General features: G+C 53.9%; 1 protein-coding gene across 6 annotated transcripts in view; it reads right to left on the bottom strand.

Annotated features, from left to right (window-relative positions):
• Nucleotides 1–21,896, bottom strand: part of Septin9 (septin 9) — a 172,916-nt gene that overhangs the window by 29,403 nt on the left and 121,617 nt on the right. The window contains exon 1 of one of the 6 annotated variants that reach the window (XM_052756973.1): nucleotides 2,742–2,878. The exons of 4 other annotated variants lie outside the window; for them this stretch is intronic. The gene's annotated coding sequence lies outside the window, so the exon portion shown is untranslated. Of the gene's footprint in view, nucleotides 1–2,240; nucleotides 2,460–2,741; nucleotides 2,879–21,896 lie in introns of those variants that run through there. One more of the 6 variants, XM_052756972.1, reaches the window with a different exon arrangement.

The raw sequence follows: 21,896 nt of genomic DNA on the forward strand, positions 1-21,896 counted from the left end.
TTGGCCTAGTCTACAGCGAGGGGGCTGGTAAGGACGGTGAGGGGGGATGGTGGGGACGGTGAGGGGGGCCGGTAAGGAGGCAGGAGGCCCACCTAGGCTCTGCCAGCGGCCATTGGGTTTTTGGCCTATTTGCATTAAAATAAAGCTGTTCTTCCCACACGCTGGGTCAGCTAGTGGGAGAGGGAGCCTAGAAACTTCCGGGGTGGTGTGGGAAAGCCAGTAGAGACTGTGCTGTGTGGAGGATTGGGAGAGCGGAAATGGAGCCTCAGTGCTGGCTTCCTAGACCTTTGACACAGGCAGGGACTCTGTGCTGCCCCAGGCCGTGGGGCCCTCTCTGTACAAGGGGGCCTCAGCCCCGGCAGAGCCACCCTATCTGACACAACAGGAAGTTGGGGACGATACTGTGGCAGGGAAGGGCGGGGGCGGGGAGCACAGGCAGCAGCGGCATTGTGGTTGCCCAATGGGTAGAGGGCTCCTGCATCAATGAGCTGTTTTCACAGCTAAGGACAGTGGATCTGGTGCTCGGAGGGCTCCCAAGGCCCAAGAAGCTCCTCCTGGACCTGGCATAACGGGACTTGTCTCACACTTGCTACATGTGGCCCTGGGAATCCGGCCTCCTCCTCACCGCAGCTGACTTCCACCTAGGGTTGTCACCACCCCATACACAGTAGGTTCTTCATACCAGCTGAGTTGTCACCATGATGGCCCACAGGGGCCACACGGTAGACACAGGAATGCACTCCAGCAGATGTAACAGAACCTGGGGTGACCCAATATAGAAATGACCAGGGGACTGAAGGGGTGGGCCGGGTCAGTCACAACTGGGATCTCCAGAGAGCAATGCTTACAACGAAAAGTCCTGGCCAGGCATGGTGATGCACACCTCTAGTCCCTGCATTCAGGAAGCCGAGGTAGCAGGACTGCTGTGAGTTCGAAGCTGCCTTTTGTGGCTACCGCATACCACGAAAGAGACCCAAGAAGAGAAGAATGAACCACCTTCCCAAACAGACCTTGGGTGGAGGCTGGCTGCTTATCCAGAAGGCTTAATAAGCACATTTTTTCCTATTTGCTGAAAAGGAGCCCCCTGGCTGCCAAGGGAAGCTGGGCAAAGAGAGTGATAGACATGTGTATAAATGCCCCAAGAGCCCCATGAAGCTAGGAGCAAAGTGTGAATGAAGGAGGCCCTACACCAGGAAACTCTGCTGTCCTCCGGGTTTTCCACATGAGATCCGAACCAAATTCCAACTCTGCCCAACACAGAGCAGCCAGAACCCGCTACTGGGCTTCTTCCGGGTGATACATTTTTCTCAAAGAAAAGGAATCTCACACTTCTCTTGGGGAGCAGACATGCTGCTCCCCAGACCTCTGTCCAAGAGCCAGCAGCTTTTCCTCAGAACAGGGGTGGGGGTGGGGGTGCACCCAGTCGGTCGGAAGCTTAGGCAGTCTTCAGGGATTTGCCTCTGTCCCTCTATGCTTGGGTGCAAGCGACCATTCTCTGTGCTAGCTGGGGTACCTCACATCGTCTCAGCTGCAAAGCCTGCTGGAGGACACTTCCTGCCCTGGCTGACACAGAGGACAGGTTCCAACACATGGCTCCAGAAGGCAGACACCCCCATGGCACATTCTCTAGCAAAACAAATGCATACCAACCCCCCACCCCACCCAGCAACACCCTCCTGGGCTCAGCACATCTCAAGAACCCAAAGCCGACAGTACATACATTTGACAGTGGTGTCCCCATCACAATTCACCCCTGTGGTCTCTGATTTACCACCTTTTAAGAGCCGGGGGTTACTAATTTCCAGTCAGCGTTGGAAGCCGCCCACTATTAGAAGCTGATAACTCTGTGTGGAGAGATTTTTTGCTAGAAGCATCCAATTCACCTCTGTTCCTGCCCCGGCTGGAAATCAGAAGCCCCTTGCGGAGGCAATGTGCTCCAAGACACTCCCCATCACTCAGAGGAGTTGGCCAAACATTTACAAAGAGATAGCTGTGACCACACAAAGCCCCTTTTTCTTCTATTCTGCGATCGAAAATCTGGTTCCCGCGTGGAGACCCGGCATCCCGCCACCCATTCTCCCAGGAACCCAGGGCTGGACTGCCAGCCAGAACCCCAGGCCCCGGGGCGACCTGGATCCCAGCCTCTCTGCACCCATCGGGGCCGGCCAGGCGGGCCCCACCACCTGGAGGCCCCCGGAGCAAGCTGTGAGAGGCTGGAAGAACAAAGAGCGAGGACTCACCCCAGCAGCTGAAAGTCGGGCTGCCTGGACGCTGGAGAGCTGCGGCCCGCCCACCGGGTCACATGGCTCGGAGCCGAGCAGAGGATCAAAGGGGCTTTGTGGCCTCGGAACAAGGAGCCTCCCAGAGTGTGGGGCAGAGAGGTAGGAGGGCTCAGGACGGCCCGCGGAGGGAGGCTAGATGGGGAACTGCTCTGAGGGGCAGGGCGAGGGGACGAGGAGGCGGGGAGAGGCGCACCGGCTGCAGGCGACAGCGGCAGGGTGAGCCTAAGGGCCTCTCCGCTCAACACACCAAGGAGCAGTCTGGGCCACTAAGAGGAAAATGACAGGGTGCACAGTATGGACCTTGGAGCCATGCAGCTCCAGCCTCTAACCTGTGTTTGCCCAAGTCTGTGTCAATCAAGAACCACAGGACCTCTTCCCAGCCAGCATGGCTTTCCGTTGACCCAGCGCATGGTACCCGGCCTGGCTCCACCCCCACCCGGTCAGATAACAGGCACGCACCTTGGTTTTCAGGCAGCCTTCTGTGTTTTGGTAGGGCTCGCCTTCTCCCAAAGCCCTGACCCCCAGAGGCTCTGGGCAGCTGAGACAGCACGGCCACCCTGCTTAGAGCGGGCTCTGCTGGTTACAACCAAGGGACCCCGGGGCTGGGGCTGGGGCGGGCTCACCCTGACTCTCTGCTCTGGAGCCTCAGGGACTCCGAATGTATGTGTTCTGACGCCTCCTTCTTCTTCTTCCCACCGCTCCCGATCCTCCTTGGGGGCTGGGCAATGAGTCAGTAGTCTCCTCCCACTCCTTGCAGACCCCTGTGATGTTCTGGGACCCTGAGAGTGATGAGCCAGGGGATCCAAAGGATAGGAGCTGACACTTCTGGGGCTGGGCCTGGATGATGGGATCTGCCAGACCCCATAACCTCTGACCTGGAATGAGTCACTCCCAGGCTCAGGCATGGCCATGGTGGCCCTAGGCCAGCTCCCACACTGGGAGTGCTGGGGGTGGGACTGGAGGTTGCTTAGAGCAGGGAGCAATTAGCTCAAGTGGAGAGAAGTCTTTAGTAACTCTGGAGGGGCCTCAGGGCCAGTGACAGATTTCCCCATGTGACTTCAATCCCCTTGTCTGCAGGAACAACTGCCCCAAAGTCTCCCCTGGTATATGCACACTCCCATATTCTATCCCCAGCCCAGCTCTGCCCTACCGGCTGAACGCAGGAACCCCAGGCCTCTGGTCCATCCCGCAGATCTTTGGAATCTGCCTTCCCAGTCTGGAGCTGATACACCAACTCTAGTCACAGCTAAAACAGCAGGTCCCTTCAAACCAGGAGGAGGCTCTCCCTCTCTAACCCCTCCTACCCTCTTATCACCAAGCCCTGGCAGTCAGTTGAGGGACTCCTATCAACCCAAGTCAAAGTTGACCACCAACTGCTCTACTGGCTCCCCCTCCTGGGGGCACAGGGCTTCCTCCTGAACCTCACACAGTCCCCCAGATCTCTAGGGCCCCCTGAGGGCAGCTCCGGCAAGCCCCTGCTCTCCAGATTCCAGGCCTGGGAAGTTACACAGGGGTGCCCTGCACAGGGTGACTTGTGCTGTTCACCCTCATCTAGCACAATCAATCACATGGGGGTCTCCAGATCATGAGGGGGGTGCCCAGGGCATAAGGGGCTCTCTGGGGTTGCTTTCCCAAACAGGACATCCATCTTCAAGTGGGGAGGTTCTCGGCTCTCCCAGTCAGAGAAGTAGCCTGACCGTAACCCAAGTACCATCCAGCCCTCTGGCACAAGGCCCAAGATGCAAGTTACAGATGGAGCCTTAAACTTCTAGCTACCACAGGGAGAAAATGTGAGGAATCATGTGGCCTGTTTTAATTGATCTCACAGAGCCAAAACATTATCAGTTCAAGATGTCATCAACATGAAAATGACAGAGATATTTCACATACTTCATCCTTTTCGTGCCAAGACTCTGGAGTCCAGAACGCATCTGACTGACTCCTCTGGCACACTCTCATGCAATCAGCCTTGTGTCAGGGGCACGACAGCCCTGTGTGCTGGACAGGAGGGCACGACTGTACTCTGTACCCTGTCACTCTTCTTACTGAAGAGCCATTGATCCAGAAGTCTTCTTGGAGACCCTGGTCACTTCTAGAACCAGATCATCAAGCCACATTTAGGGGTAGAGAGGACACAGCCCACTGAAAAATACATCTTCTGTAAAATCATGTTGAGGGACTAGAGGGATGGCTCAGTGGTTAAGAGCACATGTTGTGAACCAGGCGGTGGTAGGTATGTGGTGGCGCACGCCTTTAATCCCAGCACTTGGGAGGCAGAGGCAGGCGGATCTCTGTGAGTTTGAGGCCAGTCTAGTCTACAGAGCGAGATCCAGGACAGCCAAGGCTACACAGAGAAACCCTGTCTTGAAAAATCTTGGGGGTGGGGGGTGGGGAACATACACATTGGTCCTCCAGAAGGAGGACCAGAGTTTGGTTCCCAGAACCCATGTCAAGCAGCTCACAACGGCCTGTAACTCCAGCTCCAAGGGGATCTGACTTCTCTGGTCTGTCCAGGCATCTACACTCATGTGAATGCACCTACATACACACATCTGCACTCATGTGCATGTACCTACATACACACATCTGCACTCATGTGCATGCACCTACACACATCAGTACTCATGTGCATGCACCTACACACATCTGCACTCATGTGCATGCACCTACACACACATCTGCATTCATGTGCATGTACCTACACACACATCTGCACTCATGTGCATGCACCTACACACATTTGCACTCATGTGCATGCACCTACACACACAAGTAATTTTTTAAAGAAATCAGTCAGTCAATCAGTATTTTTAAGGAGTATTAAGGAGCCAGGCATAGTGGAGGGTAGGAGGATCAGGAATTCACGGCCAGCCTCAGGTACATATCAAGTTCAAGGCCAACTTGGTCTACATGAGACTTTGTCCTTTAAAAAAAAAAAAAAAAGATTTGTTTTTATTTTATGTGTATGGGTGTTTTGCCTTCAAGCATGTGCACACACGCGTTCAGTGCTTGAGGAGGCCAGGAAAGGGGTTAGACCCCCTGGAACTGGAGTTATAGGTAGTTGTGAGCCACCATGTGATGCTGGGGACCAAACCCCAGTCCTCTGGAAGAGCAGTAAATGTTCTGAACTGCTGAGCCATCTCTCCAACTGAGACCTTGTCTCTTTTTAAAAAGTTGTGATGTTGGAAAAGCTCTTGCCTGATATGCATGAAGCCTTTGATCCTCGACCCTGCATATTTGGGGCATGGTGGCACACTCCTGTAATCCCAACACAGTTTGTAGAGGAGTTAGTTGTTCAGGGTCATCCTTGGCTACATGGTGAGCTGGAGGCCAGCCTGGGCTATGTGAGACAGTCTCAAACAGAGACCCCAGAGCAGTGTCCCCAAGTTCACTGTTTGGGAGGAGAGTTTCTCATAAGGAATCAGCTCAGTGAATGCCTGGCCACACACCATGCAGACTGTGCCAAGGACGCCATCAGCTCTCTACTGGATGTCTCTTTGCATTCATACTTGTTTGAAGGGACATGGGACGATTAGCCCAACCCACAGGGAGCCAGCTGCTGGCCTGACTCACTGCATGTTGCCATAAACTTTTTTTGAGTAGATTGTCCCTAAATCCTAAAGCTTGGATATGATGAAGACTTGGGGGTGAGGAAGCTACCCAGGGTCATGTACAATGAACTCAGAAAGCAAGTAGACACTCAGGCCTAGACCTCTAGGAAAAGAGCAAGAGAGGAGGGGTAACAGACAGACACCCAGGCTACTTCAACTTCTGCCCTTCCGGAGCCTGGGTCTCCATCCACAGATTGGCTTCCGCCCCATGTATATCCTTCCAACAGCCAACTCATCAAGCTGTGTTTATTTATTCTAAAGTCACATAGGAGCACACTTTAAAAAGAATTCCGAGAGAGAGAGAAAGCAGACTAGTGCCTGCCAAGGGTGAGGGGTTGACATGGAGCTGGCTCCTTAAGATGTGGGGTTTCCACTGTGTGGCGATGAAGACTCTGGCACAGAGTGGTGCTGGCTGTGCTGCACGAAGAGCGCTTACATTAGGAGCAGGGGTGGGGTGGGGGGGACCCGTTTACATTCCACCTGCATCGGCAGCCCGGGATAGCCTCAAACTCTAGGTCCTCTCACCTTCATGATGACAGGTGTACATCACCACACCAGCTAGAAATGTGTGTGTATGCGTGTGCGTGTGCGTGTGCGTGTGCGTGTGTGTGTGTGTGTGTGTGTGTGTGTCTAACTGAATGCGGGACTGAGGATTCAGCTGGGTCTGTAGGCTGCTCACCTGGCATGCATGGAGCAGTAGGTTCAATCTCCCAGCACCACATAACCCAGCTGTGGTGGCAAATAACTCAACACTTGGAGGTGGAGGCAGGAGGATTAGCATTGAGGGTTATCCTTGGAGGAAAGCCTGGGCAATACATAAGACTATATCTTTAAAAACTTTTTTAAAGAACTAAATGCATTTTTTCCCTTTCTTTACCCAATTTATTTTAGCATTTTATGCTTTAGAACTATAATGTTTTGAGACCAGGATGACCAACGTCCTGTTCGTGGCCTGAAGGGTGCAGTAACTTTACATGACCAGGCGACTTTTGGATCTGAATACAGACAGTGACATGAAGAGTGACCCAGATGGGCCAGATGTCCTGACCAGAAAAACACAGGAGGTTTGATCACAGGATATGAGGTGACCATAAAATGACAGAGGCAGAGATCAATGTAGCCCCACAAGCCAAGGGATGTAAACAGCCACCAGAGCAAGAAGAGACGAGGGACAGATCTCTGGAGCCTCCTGCAGGAGCCCAACTTTGGCATCAGTCCTGTGGGCCTGTTTAGATTTCAGTTCTTCATAACCCTAACACGGTCAATGTCTGTTGCTGCATGGTTTGGGCACTTACTTTAGCAGCCATAGGAAGCTAATGCAGCCCCTCTAGCCCCTTTGATCCACAGAACTTAAAGGTTAGCAGGCAGGGAGGTACACTCTCAAGCAGTGCAGCGGGGATGCCATCCTTCTGGCTCCTGAGTGGACGCCTGGGATATTCCCAAGCCTGGTCCACACCCAACAAACCTCACCCTAAAGCAGAGGAAGCCCCTACTCTTTGCCAGGCACTTGGCCAATGTGTGACAGCTGAAAAAAGCCCCCTACTGAGTCCTTGCCCATGCTGGCCTGGTGGGAGCAGCATCCACAGTCCTTCTTGGTGATAGTAGGGGGTTCTACCTCCTCTGAAGCCAATGAGAAGATGAGCCCAATACAGACCCATTTCAGAGGCTGACACCTGCCAGGAAGCAAAGGACACCCACAGTCCACTCTATACACAACATCAAGCCAGCAGAAAAGAGGGATGTATGCACATGTGTGAGCGTGGTACACACGTACACACACACACACACACACACACACACACACACACACACACACACACACGTGCCCTGTTCTCTCCCAATAGGCACCTGGCTTGCACAAAGCTCACCTTCCTGCCAACTGCCTTCCATCTACCCAGGCAACAGCTCACAAATACAGCAGATGCTTTCAACCAAATGCCAAGAAAAATATCCCTCCTGCCCCTCTGAGGCTCTAGTGCGGGGGGAACAGGGGCAGGGCTGGCACTTGTCAATGTGCTGTGTGGCATGTATGGGTGCCCTGAGGGCCATTCATGTGCCTCCTATACCACCAAAAGCTGCAAGAAACAGCCTGCCAAGTGGCCTTGAGGGAAGGCCCGAGGCAGGCATAAGTGGTACTAGGGAGGGAGAGGCCCCTGGAAAGTGTGTCACCACCGCAGACAGTGGCTTACAATGGGTCCTGGGGTCATCAGGTGCCACTGCAGGTCCCCGTCTGGGCCCAGGTGAACCAATGATGCCCTCTTCCAACTGTTGACTCTCTACAGCCCGACCTCTTGGCCCACTCACTTCTCGGCCCTGGCCATCTGGCCTCTGTCCACCACACATCTCCAGGGCTCTGGAGGATTCCTTATGGCCCATCTCCATCCACGCCCACCAATCCTGAGGACAGCCCTTCCTTGAAGGACCCTTCCTGGGACCTATTTCCCTCTCACTTTTCAACGTGGCTCCCTGGGGTGACCTCCCCTCTGCCTCCTTCATGTTTCTGGTTCCAAGCCCCTCCCAGCATCAACCCATCTCTCCAGTTGGCTCTCTCGGGCCACACCCCTCCTCTCTCTATGATCCAGAACATACATGTCTGAGATCCCAGCTTCAGCTGCCCATGCCCTGCCCTTCCAGCCCTAATGCTTAGCTTTTCCAGTGTGACAGCTGCCCCTTCCTGCCACATCCCATGCAGTTGGTGGCAATATCCATTCCTCAATCCCTCACTGCAGTCTACTTCCTGTCTTCCTCCTTTTCCCATACAACTTCCTGTGCCACAGCAGACTCTTCCTTGGGGCTGAGTACTCCTGCACCCTGGCACATTGAACCTCAGCCTGCACTGGTTTCTAAGAACACTGTACTGCTTTTCTCAGACATTACTACCTCCAGGAAGCCCTTGCTATGTTCACCACCACGGGTGACATTCCCCCACCCCCAACCTGGGTCCCTCCATGGCTTGGAGGACTTGCCACCGACTCCACAGGCCCTGCCCCCTCCTGGTCTCCTTGGTAACTGCAGGGCAGGATGGGCCTGTTTCCTCCTTTCTAAGAAGCCTCGCCACACTCCCATCAGAGAACGGCACCCAACTGCAGGCCTTGGTGATGCACACCTGTGATTCCAGCATGTGACAAGCCGAGGCAGGAGGATTGAGTTTTGAAACCAGCCTGAGCTACATTGCAAGACTGTCTCAAACACACAAAAGCTGTATCAGCCATGTGTCTTCTGTGCTATCTTTTTTTTTTGAGACAGGGTTTCTCTGTGTAACAGTCCTGGCTGTCCTGGAACTCACTCTGTAGACCAGGCTGGCCTCAAACTCACAGAGATCTGCCTGTATCTGCCTCCTGAGTGCTGGGATTAAAGGTCAGCCTAAAGTGTGACCCTGGTGTTCGCAGACAACTCTCTTACTTCATTGTGACCACCACCCTACCTTGCAGATCAGTTCCAGCCTCTGACACCCCCTCCCTCAGTCCCTTCACCTCACCCCAACCAAATGCAGCCAAAAACCCACCAGACCCACAGATTTCCACGACAAAGACGAGTCCCAAAGCACCTAGATGTCCAGCCCTGTGGGCTCCTCGGCACCAAGAGGAGACTGGCAGGTTGGGTACTCCAGGCTGCTGCCAGCGAAGCTCCTGGTCTCCCCACCCTGCAGTCAGGACAGAACCCACACACCTAAGGTCCTCAGATGCTGGATTTTAACTGTTTTGGTGTTTCCGATGGCACCCCAGGCCCAGGTGATGGGGAGGGGGAGCACAGAAGGCAAGTTCATTTGGCTTCTAAAAATGGGCTCAGCAAGGCCCCATTCTCAATCTGAACAGCATAGCACGCTGCATGTAATTACAGGGAGTGGGACCTCCACCTATCATGGGGGGAACCCCAGAAGTATTACCTGTCATCCAGGAAGTCTCTAATGTGTAGCTGGGATTGAGAACTGCTGGCTTAGGACCAAATGTGGGCATACACACTTCTAAGAGTTGTGCTAAGATTGGCTGAGCATGCTGAGACCCGAGGGGGACAGTGTCATTCAGAGCTGGGACACTCCACACCTCCCCCTTGGGTAACCTTTGTGCAAGATGCTCGCTGGCATGGGGATACTGATCCTGTTTATGAGCTACCAAGGTGTGTGAGAATTCTAGCTGGGCAAGCATGCTCAACTCTAAGATGGGGATTCTCGCTTACTAACGAGGAAGAGGGACACCAGGGAGAGAGGAAAGATGGCCTGTGCAAACGGAGCAGCAGCCTCCTGAGCAGGAGCCTCCTGGGCTGGAGGAGGGTGGAGGGCGTGGTCACCGGCAGCTGGGAAGAAAGGAGTGGCTACCGGCTACAAGAATGGAGTAGGCAGAAACTGCTGCTGCCTGCCTGCTTTGCGTGTCCGTGCTTGAGACAGCGATGTTGCGTGCAAAAGGTCTTCTGGGCATGTTTTTCCCGAGATTCATGTTAACACTGTCAGCACTGTGAGGATTTTATCCCCACGTACAAAGGCCAGGGCTCTGGGTGCCTCACAGACACAAGCCCTAACACAAAGTCAAGATGAGAGGCTGAGAAGATGGCTAGGCAGGTAAGAGCACTTGTTGCAAGAACATGAGGACCTGAGTTTGAATCCCCAGCACTGACATGAAAGGTCACAGGGGCCCCAGTGCTGTGGGAGGCCCCTGGCTGCCAGCCCAGCTCCAGGCTCAGTGAGAGACCTTCTCAAAGGAATCAGGGAGAGAGTGACAGAGCATCCTCCTCTGGCCGCCACATGAACACATGGGGGGGGGGGGGGGAGGAGTGGCGCGCGCGCGCACGCGCGCGCGCGCACACACACACACACACACACACACACACACACGCACACGATACACAGCTGAAAGAGACAAGATGAAGTGACAGCAGATGGTGGCTTGCAGCTCCTGGCCAGGGCCTGTGGTACTTAAGAACAGCAAGAGTCCCGAAATCCAGACCTCCCTGGGAAGCAGCCCTCACACTCAATGGACTTGACGGGGCAAAGGCCTTTGAAAGCTGTAGGGAAGCCACTCCAGGGTATCTGGGAGGAAGAAGAGGGGCAAGTAGGAAGCTGGAGACATGGGCAATGGCAAGCGTCAGAGTGCCCCTTGGCATGTCCAGTCCAGGACAAGATGGTCACAGAGGCTGGGCAGCAGGTAGCTGCTCCATCCACACGCATTCAGCTCAAAGACTGACTTATGGCTACAGGCAAGAACCTGGCTCTGCAAGCTCCTAGGGAAGGGAGGACTGGGCCAAGAGCACCTCCTGCTTCAGGCCCAGCATCTCCGGCCAGAGGAGCCAGCAGTATTCCACAGCACGCTTGGTGCGGGGAGGAGGGGCAAACGGGCCTCAGGTCTGCTCACCCTGCCGTCCTGGGGCCTTCACACTGCAGGGAGAACACTGAGGATGAGGAACTGGAAATCAGTTGGGGCTCTGCCCTTCGCATGACCCTGGGTATATAATCCTGAGTCTGAAAAGCACACAGGAGACAAAAGGAACCAGGTGGCCAGCCCACCCTCACCTCCATCTGTGGAAAGGGGAACTAACAGTTTGTTCCCAGTTTCTTTCCTACTAGAGGTGGGAGGGAGAACTTTCTTCCAGCCTGAGCTGGCAGAATCTAAAAGCATCTAGAATCTTCCAGCACTGCAGCCATACCAGAGAACTCCTTCAGGCGGTCCAGAATAGAATCACCTCCCTGGCTGTGTTTCCGGTTGTCACACCACTGTGGCAAATGGTCCATGCACTCGGTGACTCAGTGGTGAGAGAGACAGTGGTGTGTCATCTCCCTGAGCCAGGGGCCAGAAGGTAAACTAGGTCAAGGTGTCCACAGGCCACTCCTCACTGGAGAATCCGGGGTTGAATCTGTTTTCTGGCCTTTTCTACCTGAACTTCCTGGTTCCGGGTCCTCCCTTTTCCTCTGGCCTGGCCTTTCTCACACTGCACTCTGGGACATACCTCCCACTCCGAAGGACCCTTGTGTGGCATTAGGCCCCTGTGCATCTCCCAGGGTACTCTTCTTTGGGCTGTGTAACAGCATCTCCATCAGTAACCCCCAGGGAGCATGCTTTAGTCTCACACCCCAGGCTTGGCAGCGTCAAGCAGACATGTAAGGGTGGGACCACAGACCTGAGTCTGTCCGCTTGGACTCTAATCCCTGCTACCTCTAAGATTAGGAGTGGTATGTCACACCCTCATTGCTGCTGTGTGGGATGTGTGCATGACATCTGGAGCAGTGCTCGGTACAGATCTGGGACCATCCACCTGTCCCTTTGTCTCAAAGTGCCTCTCACCTCCCCATCTCTCCTCTCGGTCCCCTGGGGAGCACCCATGTGCAGGGCATATCCCATGAGCACCTGAGCACCCTACCCGTGGGCAGTTACAGCCCTGCACATCATACAGTGAGCAGCTGCTGTGGGGTCCTCAGCCAGGACATGCTGGATGAGATGCAGGCAGGACAGAAAGCCAGGAGACAGTGGGAGGGGGGTAGCCCTCCTCCCTCTGGAGTCTGCGGGAGGGAGCCCTCCTCCCTCTGGAGGAGTCTGCAGTCTCTGGTTCAAAATTTCTGCACAATTAACAACATTGCAATGACGGGTTTAACAGGGAGACCACATTCTTTTTATAGAGAGATATTTTCGAACAAGAATGCTAAAATAGCAATGAGGCATGCTTCGGGCCTGAGGGTATACGCCCTTTGAGTATGGCCCGGCTCTGTGCCCAGAAGTGAACCCCCAAATTTCCGGGACTCTCACAAACAAGACTGTGGAGTCCACCTACAATATAAACCATCTTAACTCAGGAGTACCTGCAGTGACCTGGTGACCGTTTGTCAGTTAACCCCATCTATGGCACCCGTGAAGCCACACTGTGATCTCCTCACCTCAGCTCCTTCCCCACAAACCCATATCCATAGCCATCAGAAAGACACCTGAGCAGGCCCTCCTGACTAGCCCACACCCCTGGATGTAGACCCGTGCTCAAACCCGAGATAAAGTCTTAATAAACACCAACTCTAATTTGCGAAATTCTTTTCTGTACTAGAGTAAGCCAGTGTGGTGACACACATCTTTAATCCTAGCACTCAGGAGGCAGAGGCAGGCGGATCTCTACACAGTGAGTTCCAGGACAGCCAGAACTACATAGTGAGACCCTGTCTCCCTGCCCCCCTCCCCCCACAAAAAAAAAGAATCGCCATTAGTCAGCATCCAGGACACGCTGGTGGCTCCCAATGTGACCTCCGACCTGGGCCATGGCCCTGGAAGACGCTTCCTCAGGGGCCTGGCTGCTCCGTGGGCAGGAGGTGCAGGTCCACAGGTATGTGGAAGGATGTACCTGGAGGACAGTGAGGCCCAGGGCAGTGAGACAGCTCAGCAGGCAAAGTGCTTGCTGCATCAGCCTGGTGACCTGAGTTCAAGTCCCAGAACCTACATAAAGATGGACAGAAAGCTGACCCTACAAAATTGTCCTCTGACCTCCATGTCTATGCCAAGGCATGTGCACATGTGGGCACACACATACACACTAACAATAATAGTAATAATAACTTTAAAAAATGAATATTTGGGCTGGAAAGATGGCTCAGCCGTTAAAGGGTAGGCTCACAACCAAAAAAAATGAATATTTATTTATTTATTTATTTATTTATTTATTTATTTATTTATTTATTTATGTTTTTTCGAGACAGGGTTTCTCTGTATCATTTTAGAGCCTGTCCTGGATCTCGCTCTGTAGACCAGGCTGGCCTTGAACTCAGAGTTCCACCTGGCTCTGCCTCCCGAGTGCTGGAATTAAAGGCATGCACCACCTCCGCCCAGCAAATGAGTACTTTTTAAGAAGTCCCCTGGGCTGGAGAGATGGCTCAGTAGTTAAGAACACTGGCTGCAGCGTCCACATGGCGGCTCACACCTGTCGTGATCTACTCAGATCCCCCAGTTCCAGGGGATCTGATGCCCTTTTTTGACCCCTGTGGGCCTTAGGCAAGCATGTAGTGCTTAATACACATGAAATAAAAATAAATAAATCTTGAGAGAGAGAGAGAGAGAGAGAGAGAGAGAGAGAGAGAGAGAGAGAGATCCTCCCTACAAACATTTACTCTGGATATGTGAGTACCTCACGCTCCACTGGGCTCTCAGGGGCTCTGCTGGTGTGGCGACGGCCTGCTAGTAGATGACTGCTGACCTACTGGAGGATCCTCACTGGAACCATTGGGAGCCCCTCCCCTCATCCATCACAGACAGGGAGGCCTCAGGTCCGACCTGAGAGACCCTGGAGAACCAATGTCGCCTTCCTTCATGGGAGTGAGGGACAGCCTCTCCCAGGCCTGCTCACTGACTCCCCAGAGGTCTGGGTGGGGCAGTGCAATGCTCTGCTCCTGGCCAGGGCTGTGTCACTTCTCCCTGTCTCTAGCCTTCCAACCACTTCTGCATCAGGCCTTGCAGGGGCTGAGTGGCTGAGAGGTGGCCAAGGAGCTCTGAACTACAGCATCCGCCATTTGCCTGAGGGAGGCATCAAAGATGGGCTGTGTGACCTCAGAAAAGTTACTTTGTCACTCTGGGCCTATTTTCCTACAGGTTGTTTTTATACAACCTATGTGTGCCTGAGTCTCATCCAGGGTGCCTTAGCCCTGTACCCTAGATTCCCTCCTCAGCACAAACAAGGCTTCTAGAACCCCTACCCACTCTTCTTCCTCCAATGTGTGGGCATTTGGGAGCGCGCTCTCTCTCTCTCTCTCTCTCTCTCTCTCTCTCTCTCTCTCTGTCTCTCTCTCTCTGTCTCTCTCTCTCTCTCTCTCTCTCTCTCTCTCTCTCTCTCTCTCTCTCTCTCGTGTTCTCCCCCCTCTCCCCACCACCACCAGTGCCCTGGCTAGTCTGGAACCCAGCTCTGCTGGCCAGGACTCCCAAGTGCTGGATTACAGGTGTAGTCACGCCATGCAGCCGGAACTTGCTTCAGCTCTGCCCCACACAGCACCCAGGCCTTCTCCTGGGCTTAACCCAATGCTGCAGGAAGCCCAGCAGCTTTCAGTTACTCCCAAGACAGAGGAACTGATGCCCGCCCCCCTCTGCCTAGCCGCCACCCACGGGGGCCGCTGTAGCCCAACAGGCTGTAGGTGTCAGGGGCCAAAAAGGCCAGGCCATACCCCTGCAGGGAGCGACTCCAGCACAGGAAAAGGAAAGAGGGGAAGTGGGGGACCCTCCCTTCCCCCATTCACTGGTGGCATCTAGACCTCTTCTCCAAGAGGCCCCACCCCCATCCTACCTCAGGAGACTTCTCCTCTGCCCAACCCCAGTAATGAATCCCACATTGACTGGCTCCCTCCTTTCCGCCCTCTGTGTTCTCAACAGCTGGCCCACAGAAGGTGCTGGAGCTGAGGTGGAGAGGAGCCTGCAGAGTCCCACATCCCACCCACCCTTCCTCTGCAGATAAGGCCCCTCTGTTCCGGCCCTGGCCCTGGGAAAGCTGGGGAGGAGGGCTGTGTTAACCCTTTCCTGCAAGGCACATCCTCAAGGCTTCCTGATCCCAGCAAAGGTGCATGCTACCAGAACAGAGACAACTGTGAAATTGATAACACACATCCTACACCAAAGGCTGTCCACCGATAAGCAGGAGACAATGGGTAGGGAAGAGATCCAAATTCAAGCTATTCATTTGCCTTAACCAACAGCTGTGTGTTCTTAGAGGAGTTACTTAACCTCTCTGAACCTTCAGTTCTTTCTCTGTGAAATGCTAATAACGGCAAGGACCAACATGGCCGGGCTGATGGACTCAATGAAGTACTCACTTGAGGTATGGAGCCCTAGGACACTTTGGGACCACAGAAAGTTCTAGTTACCCCCAGCCACTTGAAAACGACAGACCTTGTCTCATGTCAGGAGCTCATCAGAGTTGGCTTGGTTAGTGCTTGGAGGGGCAACTGTCTGGCAGCCAAGGGTAAGGCCCTGCTTCCTTTGAGCCTTGTCTTCTGTAGCAGCAGTCACAGCTGGAATCCAGTCTCAGTTCCGGGAGGTGACCTCTCTCTGAGTCAGAGACCACAGGGACCCCGGGGCTGTACCAGTGTCCAGATGCGAGGATGTTTCGTGATCACTCCCTGACCTCCTCAAGCCCACACTTCTCTCCCCTGCTCCAGGTCTAGCCACGGAGCCCAGGGCAGCCTGGGACCGGAGCCTGTATGTACAGGGCTGTCCTTACATTTCCACCTCCAGGGGCCACATGCTTTGGCCCACCAGAAGGAAAGCACGTGGCCCATTAGGAGTTGACGGGCTGCATTCCACACACCCAGACGAGGGTTAGCAAGGCCAGGAAGCCCTGGAGACCCTCTGCAGCCTCTGCAGCCCCGCCGCCAGCCATCCCGCTTTACTCAGAGTCCTGAGAGGCGACTGGAGTAAAATAAAACACAGAGCTGCTACGGCACATGTCCCAAGCCACACTGCTGGCCAATGCTGAGGTCAGAGGCTGAGCACCCCCCCACCCCCAAACACACACACACACACACACACACACACACACCACCTGCCACCAATCTTGCTCTAGGCAACATGCTCATGTCAAAGCAATGCTTGCAGACAGCAGGCCAATGTGGAGGGAAGGACCTTGTCACAGTTCAGGCCTCCCGCAGTCATCCCATGGTGCACCAGCCCACCAAAGCCAAACCTGGGAGCTGCGGACAATGATGGCACACAGGTCACAGCTGTGGCCTGGCCTTGCCAACACACAAAGTAAAGGAGGCCGAGATGGTGCTGGAAGTCCCACGGGGCATTTCCTCTAGGTAAGGGGCCTCCTCAACCGAAGGAAGGGCTTAATTACTACCATATGGGAAGAGGGAAGAGGGAATAGGTGCAGAGGGAGAGTGTGGCATAGAAAACCACATGGGCAACGTGAAAGGCCAGCACCTGGGCTGAGGACCCCGTGAGGAGGAAAAGACAGGGATCCCCGTGGACGCCGGGGACCAGCCACCACCACGCCAGTGCTTCTCTTCCTTTGCACACTCATCCCCATGGTGTCAGCCTCTCAGCCATCGTGGGCAGCCAGTCACACTTGAGTCTCAGCCCAACCCCTCTGGGGCCCTAGAAAGCCGATGGGTCAGTGCAGGGCACAGCTGCTGCTTCCGAGGAGGCCGTGCCAGGCTCGAGGGTGAAGGAAGCAGCTGGTGGCTGTGCCTTCTGGCGGCTAAACAAGCAGTTGGCACAGATCTGGCCAGAGCAGAGGGGGCCTTGCCCTGCGCCCCATTACAGGGTGGCCATCTGAGCAGACGCCCAGCCCCTCACGTGCTAGGGAACCCCTTGCCTGCACTTCAGTCTTGGTGTCCGATAACGGGCAGCAGCTGTGTGCCCTAAGGGGCTTCCCAGAGGGTTTTCTGGCTGTCGAAGAACTCCAGAGAAAGGATGGGCCCAGTGGCCAAGGACGCAAGGAAGGGGTCCTCCCTAACATCCTTGGGCTGCCTGGGTTCAGGGACAGATCATTTTGAGCTTCAACAAACTCTCTTTTAGTGGAAGCCATCTGGAGGCCAGTTTTCTGCTGCTGGGAGCCTAACACATCCAGTTGGCTCAGCTAAGGGGGGTGGGAGCTCTGGGGAGGGAGAGGCTCTTCTGACTTGAGTCAGCAGTGCCTTGGTGGACAGTCCCCTCTCAGAGTCAAGGGACAGGGTCCCCTGTGAGAATGGAGACTGTGACGGCAACAGCAAGTTCCAAGTCAGCAGCTCCATCCCGTGGCTACGTCCATTCCCTCTCGACGGCTTCCAGGGAAAGCATTCAGTCCCTCATCAGTTGTCTGCATCCTCAGATCCAAGAATACACTGAGAAGGGAAACTTACTGCCACTGTTTCTGGTGCCTCACGCCACCCTGAGACTCTAAGCCCTACTCATTTCTTCTACCGCTCCCATCTGTGAAATCAGGAACTGGGACACAGAAGGGTTAAACAACTAAATGTTGACACACAGCAAGAGAGCCTTCCTCTGTCCACCCACCCCAAGGACAGAGGTGACACACCAAGGATAAGTCTCCAAGAACTTCACATTCCAATCGGAAACAGGAAGCCAGGGAGCGGGGCTTGGTTCTGTCTCTGTGGCTCGCCACTCCCACATCTCAGTTCGGAGCCTCGCTCAAACTCTAGAGCCTTTGCTGGGGGGATTGACGGATGGATGGATGGATGGATGGATGGACATATGGTGGGCGGATGGATGGATGGATGGATGGATGGACGGACGGACAGATGGGTGGATGGATAGATGGGTGGGCAGATGGACTAATGGATGAATGGATGGATGGATGGATGACTGATGGATGGATGAATGGACAGATGGATGGACATATGGGTGGGCAGATGGACTGATGATGGATGGATGGTTGGATGGATGGACAGATGGGTGGATGGACAGTGGGTGGATGGATAGATGGGTGGGCGGATGGACTAATGGATGAATGGATGGATGGATAGATGGATGGATGGGCAAATAGAGGGATGGAAGGATAGATGCCTGATGAGGAGGAGAGCAAGAGGGAGTATTTGCTGCTTTTGTTGGTGGCCATGATGATAACAGACCCGACACTCAGTCTGACAGTCTATTCTGAGTCCATGTCATTTGAACTCATCTGTTTCTCCTCATGCTCTCAGGAACAGGTATTGCTATGAACCTGTTTTGCAAAGGGATATCTACCTTGGTTAGGGTCTAGTTTCCAGGAAGAACCTGGCCTATGGCAGAGTTAGGCAGCATGGTAGGACTCCCCCAACAAAGGTCATGCTCAGGCCAACACAGGATAGCAGACACCAGCTTGGCCCAGAACGCAAGGCCTCTGCTGAAAACGCCTACTTGTTTCCAAGTTGAGCAGAAAGGACAGAAGGAACGTCTCCAGGGGACACTGTGAATGCCAGAGAGCAGCCTGGGAGTTCACTTAGGTGTGATGCATCTGCATGGAACCCTAGCATCTGGAGGTAAAGGAGTGAGATTCAGGAGCTCACAGTAACAACCTCAGCTACATAATGAGTTCAAGGCCAGCCTGGGCTAGGAGAGACAATTAAAAAAAAAAAAATTAGCAAGCAAACACAAATTAAACTGAATTTAAAATAAAATTTAAAAATCCAAGCTAGGTATGGTGGCACAGGCCTGTAATCCTAGCACTTGGGAGGCAGAGGCAGGAGGCTCACCATAAGCTCAAAGCCAGTCTGGTGTATGTAACAGGTTCTAATCCAGCTAAAACCACATTGAGAACTTATCTCAAAAAGTAGAGAAAATAAGGGCTGGCGACCCAAGAGCCCAAATACTGACTCCCCAAAGTTTACCTCTGATGTCCACATGTACACCCACACACAAATAAATAAATGTGAAAATACATACACACATGAATCATCAACCAGGCATGGCAGTGCATATCTGTTAATCCCAGCACTTAGCAGAGAAAGTAGGGATATCAGAAGTTCAAGGCCAGCCTGGGCTACATGAAAGCCCATCTCAAATTTAAAAACTGAATGAATTAAAAATACTGACTATGATGATGCATGGCTCCAACCATGGCAGAGACAGGAGAATTGCCTTGAGTCTGAAGCCAGTCTAGTCTACAGAGTGCTGTCTCGAAACAAAATAATCATGAAAAGCAGGGCCTCTCCAGTGAGAAGACAGCACTCCCAGCAGCCCTGGCGTCTGTCCCCTGCCTTGCCTGGCGAAGAGCAGATGGCAAGAAGTGCTATTGGCAGGGCAGAGCTGGTTAAAGCCTTCCAGCAGCTCAGTAAGGCGGCAATCACTCCTCAGAACTACCCCAAAGCCAAGAACTGGATGTAGAGCAGGCGCCACCGTGGTCCCTTTCCCAATTCCAGCACAGCCACCCCTGGCTGCAGAGAACACTGGGGTTCAGCCAGGGTTTGTGTCAACATGCTCTGCTTCATCCACAGCCCGCTGGGGTTCCCCCACCCAGGCAGGCATGACAATCCCAGGAAAAATGCAGGCATGGAAGGAGCCCCAGGCATAGAAGGGCAGGCTGTCCTAGGCCAGATCTGTGGAGTCCTCTGGATCAAGCCCTCCAGGGACTCTTTAGACCCCTGCTAGCTTCAGTGACTGATGATCCAGAAGAGGAGGGTGGGCTGGAGTGCCCATGCTGAGGGAGGGGGGCTTGCCCCTCACTCGGGCAGCTCCCATCTCTAATGTCAACCGTCTCTTCCTCTAGCTAAGACGAAGACTGTCAGGGGCTGTACGCCTGACTCACAGGTAAGGAAGGGGTAGGAACACATGCTTTCTAGAAACCAGTGTGCAGGGCACTAACCCTACTACCACAGCAGCCCAGGGCCACTGCCCACACAGGGAAAGGAACAGTCACAGGCCTGCCTGCGCCACTGACCCCTGAGCATGGTGTCCAACCAGCCGCAGCTCGGACTCTCAGTCCCTCTTTCTATACTAGGAGACCAAAGGGTTCCAGGAAGCACCACCAGTTTGCAGGCGGGCACAGAAGGACACACAGATCACAGTCCACTCTCTCAACTACAGCATCATCTCCACAATGGGACTGTGCTGAAATGTGATTTTACTTGTATGTTAATAAATAAAGTTGCCTGGGGGTCAGAGCTAATAGCAAGCCATTTAGCAGAAGTCTGGCAGTGGTAGCACACGCCCTTAATCCGATCACGTGGCAGGCATAGTCTGTGTGTTCAAGGACATAGCCAGGTTAGTGATGCACGCCTTTAATCCAAGTACCAACCATAGAGACCTGGAGGTCTGTATAGACAGGCAGTGACGAAGAAGTCATGTGGTTGGGTTTACAGCCAATGAGAAGGCAGAACAGAAAGTCAATAAAAATACAGACACACAGGAAGTAGGTCTCTTTCTCAGGGGAAGGACGGCAGTGGCTGGTAAGCTAAAGGCTGTTCGCTAGGTCACTCTTGGGCTTTTAACTCTGTATTTGGCTCTGTGTTTCTTACTTAATAAGACTGTTTAGAATTACATGTACAGGACTGCATATCCACAAGTGGCTGGGACTCTGTGATAGTCCAGCCTGCACCAGGTCACTGCATCTGAAACAAGGTGATCACAACCGTCCTTCGCCTGGCTTCCTTGCATATGTCTTTTCCCCAAGACGTCTGGGAAGTCACAGGTCTGGCTTGGATCCTATGACTGCCAGGTATCTGCTGTGTGACCACCTGCCAGCAACTCAGCCTCTCTGGGCCTCCTAAACTTCAGAGAGTGCTAGAGGAGACAGTGGAGATGGCTGGGCTCAATGACTAGCAAGCCATCTTCGTTCATGATTTAGGAGCTGCTTCGGGGAGAGGGGGTACGCTCACACACACACCCCTTACACACTGTGTGATTCCCACTGGAGGCCTGTGCCATGGTTCGCTCACACACAGCCCTGTGAGCACAGCCTCTCTTTACCCCCGTGCTAGCTGACCCCGGCAATCCACCCATCACAATCTTAGCCGCTCAGCGACCTGCAAGGCCCTTAGCTGCTACCTCACCAATCGCAGGCGCATAAACCTGCCGCTGCTGCGGGATGCCCCCTCTGACTGCTTCTTCAGGTTCCCACAACAGCCTCTCCTCCACACTCCGCTCACAGTCAGTCAGTGGGCACCCACAGAGCAGGAATGACAAGCCAGTGTCCCCTGTCCCCATAGACGGGGCCATGACCAGGGCCAGAGAGAGGTCTCAGAGGGTGAAGTTGCTTGAGGCCAAGCCTGACAATCGGAGTTGGATCCCTGGAATCCACATGTAGGAGGGACTGATTCCTATTAGCTACCCTTTGACTTCCACATGTGTGCTGTGGCACACACACTAAATAAAATGCAAAAATAAAATCCGAATGACTAGCTGGCGGGCACTCATCACTGCCTGCAGACAGCCTCCACAGGCAGGGACTTCGGCTGTGTTGGCTGGAGAAGAAGGTCCCTCTGAGGCCATGGCGTGAAGCCGGGACCAGAGTGAGGCAGCCAAGGAAAGGCCCCACCTCTCTGCAGCAAGGTGCAGGCATTGCAAACACCAGCTGTGAAGACCAGCCTCTGTATCCCTGGAGGGGATGGACAGTCACAAGGGACAGAGGAGTGGCCTTGGCG

Source organism: Peromyscus californicus, unplaced genomic scaffold, assembly GCF_007827085.1.
Source record: "Peromyscus californicus insignis strain IS unplaced genomic scaffold, ASM782708v3 Scaffold_3__1_contigs__length_106647218, whole genome shotgun sequence".
NCBI classification, from domain to species: Eukaryota; Metazoa; Chordata; class Mammalia; order Rodentia; family Cricetidae; genus Peromyscus; species Peromyscus californicus.